This window comes from Melanaphis sacchari, unplaced genomic scaffold, assembly GCF_002803265.2.
Source record: "Melanaphis sacchari strain LSU unplaced genomic scaffold, SCAv2.0 Contig195_pilon_pilon, whole genome shotgun sequence".
Lineage (NCBI taxonomy): Eukaryota > Metazoa > Arthropoda > Insecta > Hemiptera > Aphididae > Melanaphis > Melanaphis sacchari.
In genome coordinates, this window is record NW_020270953.1 from 89,910 (window position 1) to 103,525 (window position 13,616).

General features: G+C 25.2%; 1 non-coding gene across 1 annotated transcript; it reads left to right on the top strand.

The window, feature by feature from the left end:
- The first annotated feature begins 8,999 nt into the window (after positions 1-8,999).
- On the top strand, positions 9,000-9,072 carry Trnan-guu. The gene has a single exon. It is a non-coding gene; the product is annotated as a tRNA-Asn (tRNA).
- The last annotated feature ends 4,544 nt before the right edge of the window (positions 9,073-13,616 follow it).

The following is a 13,616-nucleotide window of genomic DNA, read 5'->3' on the forward strand; positions in this document are numbered from 1 at the left end:
TATAGAAAACATGTTTAGATATAATTTCTACTTTAGGAAAACATTAAAACAGTCTGAATATGATGAGAAAACAGATGTATCACAATATCAATATTGGTTATTGGTTTTATTTACTATTTTATTTAAAAATATGTTTTATTTATCTACTTTATAGGAACCAGTGATAATAGAAATGTGTGTTTTTACGTATTTGTTGTTTTATACACGGTACATTTTCAAGTACAATATTTGCCTGTATGTTAATATGCATTGACATTCAATATTCAATATTTAGTTAATAATTTAGCTATATAAGCGAAGCTCTTATGTGGTAATAGTACTTACTATGTTAATCATTTAATGTTATAAAATATGTATGACTTAAATAAAATGAAAAAATGTAGCTGAATTTTATCTAAAACTAAAAAAAATAATATTTTGTAAGTATATTTTAGCTTAAATTATTGGAATAAAAAAAATTAAAAATAATGAGAGATTTTTTTAAATAATGAAAAGCGTTTATTTTAATTCATTAGTATTATTTTGTTTAACTTAATTCTTAATTATATTATGTTAATTAAATTAGAATTTTAATAAATCTTATACATAGTTTATATAATAATTAGTTATAAATTAAGTATTCTCATTATTTTAAAAATAATATTATATTTTGTAGGACGAGCATAACGATGAATATGTTGATTTTATAACGATGTGCTATTTTAGATTCTGAGAAAAGTGATTAATGTATTAACTCTGGGGGTCAAAAGTAATATATCCCTTGGATTTATTAAAATAACTGGGAGAAACAAAAGAAAAATTAAGGAAAACGAGAATTTTTACCCAATACCGGTATTTAACAAAATTGTTTTTTTTTTTTTTTTTTGTATCATTCAAAAAAAAATAATTGTTGATACTTACTTTAAATTTTCAACAAATCTTTATATTTACGTTTTATTTATGTGATAAAATTTTCAAATATTTTGATTCTTTTTTAGCTATTTGTAGACATTTAACATTAGTTATTTATTTACATTTTTTTTTTGTTTTATAAATGTTAGTAAAAAAATGTTCCCTGGTTAAAAAAAGTTTAGAAATTGATTATAAGGTTCTTCATAAGTTGACATAGGTATATAAAAATATTAAAGATACCTAACCTTGGCATGAATTTTAATTCATAGGTATCTATAGTTAAAATTTCGTTAAAAACACAAATATTGGTAAATAATTTTCTATCAAAAATGTTTTAAATATTTATAGTTAAGGATTGAAAATTCAATACAAAGTTTTTATAAATATTTAATATAGTAACCAAAAATCTTAAAAGTTTATTAATATAGGTTATTTTATGGGAATTTTAAATTTTAATTTGGATAAAATTAGAAATAAATAAATATATTTATTTAAATACGTACTTAATTATTTATTTTTAATTTTAATTTCAATTGACATTTAGGAATAATATTCACGTTGTGTTAGGAAAACTGTTGGTTAGAAATGTTAGAATATGGGTCATAAATGTAATATTAGTATATTAGAAAATATATATTTATTTATAGACTGTTTAAAACTTTAAAACATTTAATCTTTTATAAGGAGTTTGAATATATGCTAATTCATTCAGCCTTTAAAGTTTATGAACTTTGTTATATTCAAAATAGATTTAAAATATAAGTTTTCATCCTGAATATATCAAGAAAGCTTTTGTCTTGACTGTTAAATCTAATAAAATAATTATTATAATATGATATTTGTCTGAAAATTATATTTAATATTTATGTACCGTATATAGCTCATTTGGTTTATTTCTCGTGTATCTCATAAATCCTAATATGATATACCATGATTACATTTTTTTTTAATAATACGGATCTTTAGAATTTATGAAAATAAAATAAATTTAATGCGTTTACGTATACGGACAATAATTACGCGGACGTAAGCTAATATTGTGTTGATTATCAACTGTGTAATTCGTGTATACGTTCAACTGTGACTTACGTTAATATGCTACTTTGCTGTTTATGCTAAAAGATCATATTATACGATTCTGGGAGTCATATAGAATATTATTGTCTAGTTGAATCAGGATCGGCTTTAACTCTTTCAATGCCCAGTGCAAGAACTATTTTGGCACCCTTCTCTTCGATCAAATTTTAATCTTGACGCTTCTGACTTTGGCATCCTGTACGATCGCATGCGTCTATTGCATCTAAAGCCGGCTCCGAGTTGGACGTATATTAACGGTCGCACAATGATACTGATTTTCTGACGGGACGACTAACCAATTTGTAAACTCTGCACGACAATATAATATTAATTGGTTGTCGACATGTCAAAACTATCCCCACCCAAATTGTAATAATACTAGTGAGTATAATAAATTATCTCCATTTAATCGGTTAAATATTTTTTTTGGTCATGTGCGAGTAAGATAGGTACATGATATCTTTATCGGAATTAAATAAATTTTATTAAACTATCGACAGACTCGTTTTTCATTTTTCAAAAAGCGAGTAGGTACAATTATTCATTCTTCAGCATATAGTATAATATTGTATGCATTATTATATATGATGTATGGTATAAGGTATGTATAAGATATAACATATTTTAAAAACATAAAATGAGGTAAGTACCTATAAGAATAGCGTGTAAAATTATTGAAAAAATACACGTAAACAACGTGCCTTACATTTTGTTAATATTATGCATAAATGTATAAAGGGGTAGATTATAAAATAAGTTAACAGAAATTTTACGAATTAGTATAGTACGCGTGGGTAAACGTCTTATTCATTTTTTGATAATTTTTTTTTTATAATATTAAAAACTAATATTTACGAATACTTAAAAAAAAAGTTGTTTAAAATACTTGAATATGCTAATATAGTAATAATATAATATACATATAGTATTCTCAAAGTATTATGAGTATTGTATGTATAAACGTATTCCTGAGTAGGTACATAAAAATATTTTATAAGTGGTTATTTATGGTTAATTTAAATTTATTATTAAAAAAAAAAAAACACTATACCATTTAGCTGTATTATAATTACGTATTTTTGTTATTACGATGAGCATTAAAATATTAAAATTTCTGTTTTTCTCTTTCAAGTAATAATCACTTATTAAAAAAATAAATAAATTTCAAATGCTGACCACCTATCTAGTCTAGTGACTAGTGTGTTTGTTGCGTGTTCGAATTAGATAAATCAAACGGAATTCACATTGATAATAATTATTACAATTATTAAGTTGTTGTTGGGTGCGCGTGTTTGTGTGCGGTGACGGCACGTTACGGCTCTTTTTTATTAGGTCAGTACCCACTACACACAGTACACACACAATATAATTTTATACCTTTATCACTTCATAAACGCGATTACCAAAAACAAAAAAATCCGTTGGGTAGACTCATTTAATACATCGTAGGTATAAAATGTCTGAAAAAAAATTCGTGAGATCGGCTTCTGTGATAATAATGTAATAATTTTATTATGACGACTGTTAAGTCTCACGGTTGTTATACGATTGTGTGACGTTATTATTAACGTGTTCGCGACCGAACGGAGTAACCACAACTTACTGTCTAGTGTCTTGATTATATGTTATTGAAAAAAGGTTTGTCAAGATACATATTAAATATTATTAATATTACACCGGGGTAGGTATCGGCGATGTTCGTGTCAAATCAAATTCGAGCATTACGGCTAAAAATAATAATATGAAAATAAACATAAAATAATAACTTTAATAGTAATAATAAATAATAATAAAAATTCCCGACCGACTATTACATTATAAATATAATAATATTATAGTATACAATATACATGCTTACTATACGTTGTTTGAACCTTTTTCGCGTTCAAGAAAATGTCGAGGGAAAACCGTTTTATATTTTGACCGTGTTTATAGGTTTTCGCGTAGGTAGGTACCTATAAATACATAATAAATATATTTCATAAGCAAAATAAACGTGTTGATAATATTATTATACTCAACGATGTACAGTGTACACTATATTATTTATGCATACCTACTTTATTGATTTTACTGCATACTTGCGTCAAAGCATCCTATCGTACAATTTTGTTTTCAAACCATCGACACGATATTTTACAAAAATTCACTCTTGTTAATTATCCGATTTTGTCAAAATCGATATCAATTAAAAAACGAATATTTTTAGATATTTTAAAATTATCATCAAATGTTTATTTACCATTTTCTAAACATGGAATAATTTAAAATATTTTTGACACCTATAGAAATATATATCTGAAATTTTAATTTTTAGTATTTTTTTTTTTTTTTATTAAATATATAAATTAAATCCATTCTCACTCATAATTTATAATGAATTATTATTCAACTATCCAAGTAATTATTACTTATTTTAATTCTTAATACATATTTTTAAAAATTAAATTATTAACTTAATAATAATTTCAGTGAAGCTAAGTTAATATTATTTGTGGAACTTATTTAGAACTTGATTGATTTATTCAAAATGTCTATTCATTTCATAGAAAAAAAAATAGGTAGCTAACCTGACCGATTTAAAAAAATAAAAAAAATAAATACATTTACTAGTCCAGCCTTGATAATTTAACTCACTTACGTAAAAATTCGGAAGCACACTGCAATAAAGTCACGTTTCAAACGATCTTTTTTAGAGACAATTACGTATTGTCTTGTCTGCGAGTGCTGACGTCCGGCGGCTGGATCATTAGTGTTCAGCGGAAACATCGTTGCTCGATGGCGAACGTCGTTCGCCGTGCCGATGGGTAAACACCGCGTTGTATTGTCTCGTAGTAGGAACCTCGTTGCTCGGCGGTAAGTGTCGATCGGCCGAAATGCCGGTTTGTGTCGGGAGAGCTGAAATCCAGCGGTCTGTGTTGGAAACGCTTCCGGTCTTCGGTCTTCTGTTTCTCCAATAGTTTTGCGTATCGTATGGAGAGGATGTTTGTTGAAGGATTGAGCTATGCCAAGAACGGTGCTGGCATAAAAAACTGCGTGCTTACCTATGCTAAGTAACCCTTTAAAAATGTCCATCACTGCCTTGTTTCTCGCGACGGTCTTATTTCCTCTTTCTCTTCTCCAATACTTGTCTCCGATCGCCTTGATTATCAATCTGCGGATAAGTATTGTTACATCATTGTATCTCTATGCGTAAACACAATTTTCCTCTTTACTCTTATTTTCTTTAACTCGGATATATATGTTTTTTATATTCAACACGTTTGTGCGATACATCGATGGTTCTATAAGGTCGACATTGCTGTGTTATACTATAACAATTCATTAATAAGTTTACACTTATAGGGTCGGATCAGAGAGGGGGCGATGGCGAAGGGGTGCCCCTCCAAATGAAATAAAAAATAAGATATTATTGGGCCAAGCTATTTTTTTATCTGATGACTTTTTTTTTTACTATCCATGCGTCCCCCTCCGTAGACAATTTCTGGATCTACCCCTGTACACTTATCGATTGTAACACAAAAATTGAAGTATAAAAATAACATTTTTATTAAAAAAAATCAATACTAAAAATAGCTTGGATTAAGGCATAACTAAACAATTTAATAAATTAAAATTCATTACTAAAGTTTAAATTCATCTGATCAGCGTCATGTATTTTGGTCAAGCGATTAGGTCTAAACTCTAAATTATGTATTATTTTTTGTGACAGCTGTTTTCTTAATCTAACTAAGTTATTTGTTAATATTTTTTAAACGTTTCTGAATCGATTTTTTTTTAAGAAAATTGAAAATTGAAATCGCTGAAAATTCTGTAGGTACTATGAGTATTATTATTTTTTTTTTTTTTAATCAAAACTGTTAAATTAAAAAAAAAGTACAATAATATCTTATGCTATAGTTAGCGAAGCGAGATGAATGCTCAACATCAAGCCCATTGTATCATGTCTGTTATTTTAATCCTGTTATATAATCTGTTTCGACTATGTGAGATTTCCGTGAACATACTTCCATCATAATAAAAAATATATATAAGTTTATAACGAAACGGTACGGTATAAAAGTGATAATTTATTTTATTTTTAAATAATGAGAATCAGTTAGTTTTGTTTAATCGTGTAAATTATTCATTTTCATTGCACGTACTTATTCCGAGTATTTTACATTACCTACCTATAAGAATGTATTATTTTTTAAATAAAAATTTTATTAGAATTCATTTGTCTTGTTTATACTTATATATTTCTTAATAAACATATTTAAACATTTAGGACTCTTTTTATTATACTATTCAACAACAATGTCTCTGCTTTATAAATGAAAACGTAATTTTTGACGCAGTTTTATTCTTTGTCTTTGTGTCAAGTATCATTTGGAATTGTACACACTAAACGCATGTATGTTAAATATTTTATTATCATTATGTTGTATTGCATTGTGTATTCACGGCCTATACGTCCTTTCGACATTATAAAAGAATCTCATGTATATAGTACCCAACACTCGAATTATAATTAATAATATACCTATTTTTATTATTTGTTTTTTTTTTTTTAATGAAAATTTATTATTATAATATTGTTTAATGAGTTTCATTATTATTATGATATTATGATATAATTTCATAATTCTTACCATAAATGAGTTAAATAAATTAACATCATTTGAATAAATGTATGTTTTTCATAATTTAAGGTCAATTGAAAATGTTCTATTAAAATATGTAAAACTTTTAGATCGTGAAATTGTTAACTCAGCGGGGCCGTTCTTTGAAATTTGTTGTAGGTAAAATGATAATTATATATTTAATTATTAAATGTACGAAACTTTAATATAAGTAGATTAATGATTATGAATAAATTAGTTTATAGTACTAAAATGGACTTCGTATTTTTATTTTTTGGTTAGTTATAACTTATAAGCTTGAATCTCACTAAGAACCACTGAGAAAATGGCACATTTCATCAAATATGTATTTTATCATACTAAAATAATAATAATACTAGCTATACATTAGTATAGTATTGCACTATACTGCAGTCATTAGTGAAGCAGAATATTATTTCGTCTACATATCAATCAGTTTATTTATCATATTTTTTCTATCTAATAAACAATTATAATTAACTATAATAATATTGTAATATATGGACATTTTTTCTCAATGATTGACATCGTTTATAAAATATCTATATATCATATAAATAATAAATATTTCGATACAAAGTCAGCATACTAGCAACTTTACGAGTACACAACTGAAAATATGTAAAAAATTGAGAAATACAAAATGATCGATTAATTTCCACGTGTCATTTAAAGGTTAAATATTTTTTTGGGAATTAGAATAGTTATATTTATTAATTTTCAAAACTTTAGAGTAGAGACATCCTAAAAATAAGAATAATTAAATTATATCTATACCGTAATAAAAATGTAAATAATAAGCTTATAAATTATTGAAACTAGATTACTCATCAGTCATCACTCATCAGTTGTCACGTTTCGTTATCATCATGGCGATATTTTAGTTATCTTACACTGTTTTTTTTTTTTTTGTATTACATCAACTTAAATATTATGAATTTGAATATTTGATATAGCAACAATGAATGCTAATTTTGAATAAGCATTTGAAAAATTATTTCTCAGTGGAATTAGATGTAATTTTTTTTTTAATTTTTAATGCTTTTATAATAAACAAGAGTATAGATTTTTGATGTGTACAATATTAAGCTTTGACAATTGTGATGATAAATAACCATGAAATAAAATTACTAGCCAAACAAATAAACATAATAATAATGCATATATATATATATATATATACACTTATAACTTAATAATATTTTTAATTATAACCGAGTAATCTTATAAGTTAAAGTTATTAAAATCTACAGTTATGTATAGAGGGTTCTTAAAACATGATTAAGGTTTACAATTTAAGTACACTTTTAACGGACGAAAATAATGTCAAAGTGAACATGTTGAGCTTAAAAAGGATTGACTAAACCCTGCACACAAATTACATTTCAGAAAATAATGAAAAGTCTTTAGATGCAACTCAAATAGCTGATTGACGTGAAGCTGTCAAATGATGTAAAAAGGGAAAAATTGGCTTTCATTCTATAGATAAATTGATAAATAGTTGGTTCATTTTTTTAGTGAAAATAGGGAGGTACGTATTAAGTTATCTAAAATTTCACCTCTAAAAGTTGTCAAAAATATAAAAGATGTATAACGAGTATTTTCAAGTTGAGGAAAGTTGCTCATGTCAGACTTAGGAACTATGGAAATTATGGAGCAGTAATAAGTATATATAAATATAACAACGCTTTTTACTATGAAGCCTGCAGTTTTTAGGTAGGTACATGTAATAATATGATTAATAATCTGTAGTTCAGTGGGTGAACAATTCACAATTACGTAATTTGATTATGAATAACAATCTCATAACAAACTTACCAATTTTTTTTAACTTTAACGGTTATATAAAATTATATTTCTTGTAATTACTTTAAATAAATAAATATATTATTATGAACTATGAAGGTACTTTTAAAAAAAATATAAAAATACAATTGCCTACTGTAAGAACGAATTGTTCTTGTTATGGTTTAAAAGTAAAAAAATGTATTTTCGTAAAAGTACTTATTTATAAAATAATATGTCAAAATATGTAAATGATGGGTATACATAATAAAAATAATATAAAATAACACTATTAGTAACCGATTTTGACAGTTTTGAATCAAATTATGATTTATAAGCAGGTTAGGGTACCCACTTCACGAGCGCATGACAGTTTCATAATTCGTATCGGCAATAGGCAGATAATACAATCGAAAACAAGTAGGTAGATGATACCTTCATGAAATAATTTGTTAGCTTATACTAGTATCCTACTTAAATAGATTTTGTATAGATAAGTAGTTTAAATTGTTAAATTTCACATTTTTAACTATAATAAATTAAGTTTCGATTAATAAATTTAACAAGTTATATAATATTTAAATTCTTATCCAAGTATCTGCCTCCGTGGCGCAATGGCTAGCGCGTTCGGCTGTTAACCGAAAGGTTGGTGGTTCGAGCCCACCCGGGGGCGTTACTTTTTTTGTCATTTTTTCTCCGACTTACTCTCGTTTGAATTATTATTTTCTTTGCACGTATTTCATTTAATATTTTTAAATTAAACTCAGTCATACAAAAAATATAGTATTATTTGATACTTATTGTCGTTATGTCTTTATCTATTATGTTGTCAGATTTTTAATAATAATTAAGCCATTTAATTATATTGTTATAACTTTTTTAGATTGATTTGTATTATTTATATTAAGTATTCAAAATGTAGAAAATTCAAAAACTTTGCTCAATAATTTTATTATTTCTGATGTGAATAAAATGAAGAAAATTGCTTTTGAGTGGTGTTGATAATATTCGAAAGACTTTATTTGTTTCTAACGAAGAAGTTGTGGTGCTCATAATGATAATTTAAATTAATCATTTATCTTTACATTATAAAGTTTTTATTTCTTTTATTAGAGTCACGATAAGGTAACGCAAGTTTACTGCTATACTTCAACACTGATATAAACGCTGAAAATGACGAAAGTTTAGTAGTTCAGAAATTATCAATTGGGTACTTCTTACACTGGTGTAACTCGATCCAAAGTGTGATTTTCTAAATGTTGTAATAGCGATTTATCATTAATTTTTATTTACACATATTAAACGCTGTTAAAATGCCAAATATCATCGTTTCAATGTTTATTTATTATCGTTACATATGTTATATTAACTACGAGAAAAAGTTTTAGAATCATATTCAATAAAACATATTTCATATACGATGAGTTTATTGAATACAATTTTATTAAATTTATATTTTTATTTATAATATATTAAGAATAAAATTGGAATCAGTAATTCATAAATTTTATTTTAAATACTATAAGTATTTATAATAAATGTTTATACCTTTTTTACTAATATTCAATGTTAAGTCGTAGGACGTTAATAAGGCTAGCCGAGGCCTTTTCTGTCGGTCGTACGTGTAAAGCCAGCTTGGTTCCTCTTTCCACCTCTTCTGTGAATGTAAAAGGCGAAGAGTCGAATGTGTCCGTTGATAGGAAAGAGTGACAGCGGTCCACTACAATATACCTACTTGTGATTGCTAAGGAGTACGGACCGCGTCATAAATAAACAATATATTAAGCTGTAAATAAAACCTTAAATTATTACTTTACATGACTTGAAAATATTAAATTAAAACAAAAATACCTAATTATATATTTTATATTTCTTGTATAAATAATAATATTTGTGGTTTTAAAATAAACGAAATAGGCGATTTTATTTAGATAAAAATTATATTTATTAACTAGACAATAACTATTTTCTTTCAAAGAATTCATTCACAAAAATTGAATTTAAATATAATTTATTTTAATTACCTAAACTTCTATAACATACGAAGTTTAAAAATAATTAATAATTTTTATAAATATTTTATAAAATATATATAAAAAAAAATGCTTTGATTTTAATGTTGGGTAATCTGTGAACAGACAAATTTAATATCAAATTATTTAGATATGAACTTTAAATAAAAATATTCCATTTTATTTACAACCTAGATGTAAGACATGTAATAATACATTTAATACAGAGAATGCAACCAGAGAAAAAATAAATAAATTTAAACTGATATAAAATGTAATAAAATGATTAAAATACGATAAAAATGTTTTTATCAAATTGTTTTACTATGCACCTAATTACTGACCAATGAATAAAAAAAAAAAAAAATCTACTTATATTATAAAAATACGTCCACAACAAAAATAAACTAAACTTCTATTAAATTGTGATGGTTTACCTGGTGGTACTAATAATTTTAAAAAATTGGTGTCCAGAATCTATCAAGCCGTATTGTTTTATCTTCTCTAAACGTTATTGATTAATAAGTTTACATGATTCTTATTGCAAAATCAATAATTTTGATGGGTAAAAATTTAAAAAAAAATAGTGTTTAATATATATTGTACGAAAATATTTATATTATTTTTAAAAACGGAATCGAAATAATATCACAACAATCTTGTTTTCATAATTCTTGATAAAATGGTAAGAATTCATATAAAAAATATAACAAATTTAATAAAAAAAATACAACACAGTTTACGGAAAAATACTCTTTATAATTTAATTGTATGAATCATGCCTTCGTTTGTGTCGTAATATATTTCTATAATAGTTGAGAAAAATTATGTCAAGCGTTCTAGACTGAAAAAAAAATGCATTTTGCAAGTCCACGTGATCATTAAACATACGTATTCGAGAACGGCAAATGCCTAAAGAACCGTTAGTGGCAATGACGAAATTTGATTAGAATTATATTTACATTTAACGAGTCATCCGACTCTAATAAATAAATAACTGACATTTCTCTCTTCTAATGGTTTAAATATTATTATATTTGACATAATGTTATTTTTTTTTTTTCATGATACTAAAAAAATTTAATTTTTTAATCTTGAAAATTATGAGAGATGCATTTTATAAGAAAACCCAAATTTAAAATAAAACATTTAAAACCAAATAACATAAATATTTTCAAAAGCCACATGCGTTGAATATTAATTTACATAAATGGTCTGTTCATGAACCGTGGTAATAAACTCTCCTCGACCTTAGAATCCACGATTATGATTAATTTTGCCATTTTCTCAGTTATGACAGAAAACAAAAAAATAAAAAAGTAAACAAAAATAAAAATAAATATAATATATTAACATTAATTTTTCATGAGAGGACACCACTACAGTGTTACGCGCTGTGCGATTATTTCAATGACAATAATAAAGTTATACTGATTTCAACTAACGAAATTAATTGTTCGGATCTTTGAAATTAAATGATTTTTTTTTTTTTGTTCCGTTCATCATTAAATCCAGGATGAACATAATAGAATGAAAAAAACAGAGTCAAAACAATAAAAACTCCGCGAAAACATACATCAATTATATTTTTTCTCCAAAAACAGTGTATAATGTTTATATTGATTACAATTTAAAACGTTAGAGGTTTAGTCACTTTTAAATTGGTTTGTTTAGCGGGCTGATTGATTACTCGGACTTATTAAGAAAGATCCCCATTGTTTTTCTTACCCTACTCACGTTTTATAAGCCTATTTCGAACGAATTTAATTTATTGTATATTTTAAAGACTGCTGCACATCATTGTAGTAGGTATAATTAAATATACAGTTTTTTAGAGTATTAAATTCTTAAACAAATGTAACTATACTTTGTTTTCGTCATTTGAAACGATCTATTTATATTTTATGGATGACACGATAATCAGACTCTACACTATAACGGCCGTTATATATTATGTAGAGTTGTATTAAAGACATATAGTATATTATTGTATAATCACATTATAAATACCTATATCATGTAATTTAGTAATTCACCTATTTAAAATATGGTATGATAATAATATAATAAAATAATAATAAAGTATGCAATTTGAAATCTAATGATCTAGGACATCAATAATTTCAAGGATTATATAAATATAACTTAAAATATGTGTTTTAGATTAATTGACTAGCGATTATTACGAGTACTTTTACTCATATATCTATATATCAATAAGTAAACACATTTCTATAATAATTTAAAATGATGATAAGTAAAAATATAAAAACATAATAACAATAATAAACTAAACTATCGATTTTTGAAAAAAAAAATTAATAATAACTAAGCTTGGCATTTTTATTTGCAATAGTTTAAATCATTTTTTTTTTTAAGCTGTTAATACTTGCTTAGTTGTTGTACCGAGCCTTTTATTATTGTTTTTTTAATAAATAATGTAATGTTTTTTTTTTTTAGTAAAAATTAATTAAATATACAGTATTACGAATAGATCGTTAATTATTTAATTCTAATATAAATAAATTATAAAACATCTTTAGAAATCATTGCTAACACTACCTGTTTCCATCCATAATTAATTTTTTTTTGTAAGTAGACATTTATGATTAAATTCAAATTTTACACATCCGTAATGAAATAAACATATTATGCGACCTCTGCTAATTTTTTTTTTTTTTTTTTTTTTTTCATAATTTGTGTTATTGAATTTATAGTATTAAACATTAAGGCTGTAGCGAGCCTACTTTCTATCGCTTCAGTCGTTAGATTAAAATAATTGTTAAGTTCATAGTATTTTAAAATAGTTTTGTTAATTCAATTAATTTAAGTATACCGGTGTATGTGAAAGCGTGAAGCATGTGGGTGCTATGGGCTCAACGGTTCTGATACATCTGAATATAATATGCTGTGTTGATATGGCTTCTCTATACGTCGCGTTTCCATTCTTCATAACTTAAACTTGCAGAGGTGCATTGACTTGGCCGTGGTGACACTGTTGCATCTTTCCAAAAGTTGTTATTTTTGTAGGTACCATTGTAAAATAACATATTTCTTAACAATATATTATATATATAATATATATATATATATATATATATTTATATATCTTAGAATTGGTGGTGATTTAGTAGCCCATTACACCTCCCCACAAAAAAAATAAAAAAAATATTATGTCTGCAACATAGAAATCTGTACATTTTTT